Genomic DNA, 3,404 nt, shown 5'->3' on the forward strand with positions numbered 1-3,404 from the left:
TTTCTTTAAATTGTGTGGATCATTCCCTTAAGTTGTATAAGCTATTGGAATTTTTAAAAACTAGGCTTGTTCATCTTAGTATTCCATTTGATATATCCCCCTCCTTTCTTCTTTTTCCATGTTGGGTTGTTGGACTTTATCATCCTCACATACATTTCCAACTAATCCAAATAATATATGCCTTAACCTTGTAAAATTTACCTAAGTATGGTTTTCAAAGTCTTGGCCTTCACCATATCTATATACCAAATTATACCATCATAAATTTTAAGCACTTGAGTTTTGTACTATTTCACAATTGCTTACCACCTACCTTAGTGTGTTTTCATTATATATTGCATAATAGGACTTATCATTGCACTTAATGAACACCTAAATTCAAATATGGGTCCTCTATCAATTCAATTTCATTTAAACTATGGAAACCCATTGTTTCAAAATTTTCTCATGTATTTTTTCCTAGTATCAAATAATCCATTTCACTTGTTAGGCCCTATATTACCATTTGTGGTCTTTGTGTTCTATCCTTACCTTAAAATTATTTGTTTAGTGTAATCTCGCATCCCCTAATTTCTTGAGACCCGTGATCCTATTTAGGCTTTGATTAGGTGTTATATAATGTTTTAAATATTATATACTTCCAAATGTAATGTACCCTAAAGATTGAGCCCATATTTAAGTTGGGTCCCTATCTCAATAGAAAAAAAAATTATTTTTATTTTTATTTTTTTTGTGGAGGGGGGGGATTAAGATTTATAGTTAGAACTCTTAATTCTAGCTTTTGTTTTGGAATAAAAGAAATCTCAACACTTCATTTTGGTAAGATGTAAGGAATTGGAATATTGGAGCCCCAATTTAAAGACATCTTTTGAAGTGAGAACCTTTGAATCAAGGCTACGTCGTATTATAGTAAATATCATTTTGACATTAACATGAATCTTCAAAAGGATTATGATGGTGACTAGGAGACAACTAAGGATTGGCTTTTACTCTTCCTCTTAGAATTTGGTATGGTTTCTTGTTATCTTCACATAACATGTTTGTGCTTTATATCTACATTTATTAGATTCTTTCAATCACACATTGATTGCATTATCATATAGGGTTTTACTCTATCATACTGAGATATCTCTTGGCATTACTCTATTTCATAGAAATTTAGAGATACACTTAGCTCTTTGCATTACTTTATCTCATAGAAATTTAGGCATGCTCTAGATTCACTAGAACTACACACTTTATCATTGTTATATTGGTTACCAATGGAGGTGAGACTCATCACAAAGGGGGGTTGACCAAAAAAAACTATACAACTACCCACACATAAAATTTGCAGGTTTACATGTATAGAAGATTGTCTAATCACTTGAACCTGGAGAAACACATTGTTCTACTCCAAGACTACCATAGTGAAACTTATTTTGGATCAAAAGGCATCATACAAAATGTTTTGAACATTTTTTAGTTGCGTAAAAAAAATCAAATCATTTTTGCATCTTAGAAAAAGGTGAATTTCTATTTGTACACAAATACCAATCTTGGGATCTCAGATTTGTAGTAGCATGTGATTTTGAAATTTCTATAGTCAAAAAATAAAATCTGTATCAGTACTCTTCATTTTTTACTTCTAGATACACACAAATCCTATTTGATCTCAATTTTGCACTTTCTTTTTCCTTTTAGTTAAATCATTTTCTATCTTACTCATTTTTGGACTAAGATACATCAACCGAACAAGTGGTGAGCAAAGAAATCAAGCATCTAGTTAGTAGATTGTGTTGTTATTGATTGGCAACTGATTAACAAGAAGTTACAAAGTGTTGCAAGTGCAACCAATGGTAGATTGGCATATGAGTTAAGATAGAAGAATGACATAAAAACATGAAAGAAGAATGGTTCTATTTCATTCACCATTGATGTGACACTACACTTGAGAAGTTTTGAATATGACATGACATGCAACAGAGAAAAGTGAGCAAATGTGGTTGGAGCATGCAAGGTCCCAAGTCTAGTTGTAGACTTTTATATGGACCAACTTACCTATAAGTGTAGAGATCTATGGATAGGTAGTAACGGGTGTTGTGTAAGTATGTTCACTGTGCATTTCAAAATTTAAATTACAATTTTAGTGAAATAAATTTAAGGTTTCCATCTTTAATCAAAGTGTGACTTAAGGATCACTTGTCACTTATTGAGTGGAGTGTTGGCTAAAAAAGAGAGCAAAAAGACTATCATCTATAAGAAAGGCCAAGGACGTTGACGTTGTTGCAAGTGTGTGAATCAAAGAACTCAAACATAGAAGGCTATTTGTGAACAAAGGGCAACAAAAAATAAGTGTGAAGTGTATGAGAGGAAGAAGGGTAGAGTGTAGAGAAAACTCACCCAAACTAGAACAACAATGGAAGATCAGAGCATCCTCAAGGAGCAGCAACTTAAGACCTATTAGGAAAGGTGTACCATATATTTTTTGGAAATATAAGAGGAGTCACTGAGAGGGGAGGGGTGAATCAGTTATGACAAAAACAAATCCAAGATGCCAATACAATACAAGACCAAAACTTTGTTAAAATTGAAATACTACTGTAACTTGGTTAACATAGGAACACTCAGTATACATTAGAACTTCCTTTGACTCTCGAGTGAGCTCGACATACATTGATTGCTTGGTATATACTTGGTATTTGTTTAACATCAAAGACAATATATAATTGAATGATTGTATCTAACAATCTCCCGCTTTGGCATTGATGGCATTACAACATGTCATGATACATAGAAATTTTTAAAGAAAAATAGAAGTAAGGATAATATCCTTAGTTTCATTATGATTCTCATCCATGAGAACTCCCTCTATCAGTGTGAGTTCCCTTTGTCATCTATCTTTGATTGCAATGACTACAATATCTCCTTTTGATAGCTAAGTTTCCCTCTTTGATATCAACTCAAAAAAATTGATATAACAAATTCTCCCTCTTTGACATCTCAAACATTCACAAACATTTCTGTGATATATGACAAAAAACTTTCCCTCTTTGACATCTTATGCCAAAGACAACAATCAATGTAGTTTCCATGTACCTGATGTACAGATTCATATGCAATCTGCTCTGACAATACTGCATCAACTTGACTGATCTTCAACATGCTTGGTTGATGCATCACTAAAATATGATTAGTGAGCTTCAAACAAGGGAATGACCCCTAGCTTACCTCTTAGAAACAAAATTGCATCCTAAGGTAATGGCTTGGTGATATGTCTGCAATTTGTTCTTTTGTATTCACATATTCCAATCTCACCTCCTTGTCTTGCACAATTCTCTTAAGAAATGATATTTTATTGCAATGTTCTTGGTCTTGGTATGCATCATTAGATTCTTGGATATGTTAATTGCATTGGTGTTATC

This window comes from Cupressus sempervirens, chromosome 8, assembly GCF_028749045.1.
Source record: "Cupressus sempervirens isolate cs-2001-9-10 chromosome 8, ASM2874904v1, whole genome shotgun sequence".
Taxonomy (NCBI): Eukaryota; Viridiplantae; Streptophyta; class Pinopsida; order Cupressales; family Cupressaceae; genus Cupressus; species Cupressus sempervirens.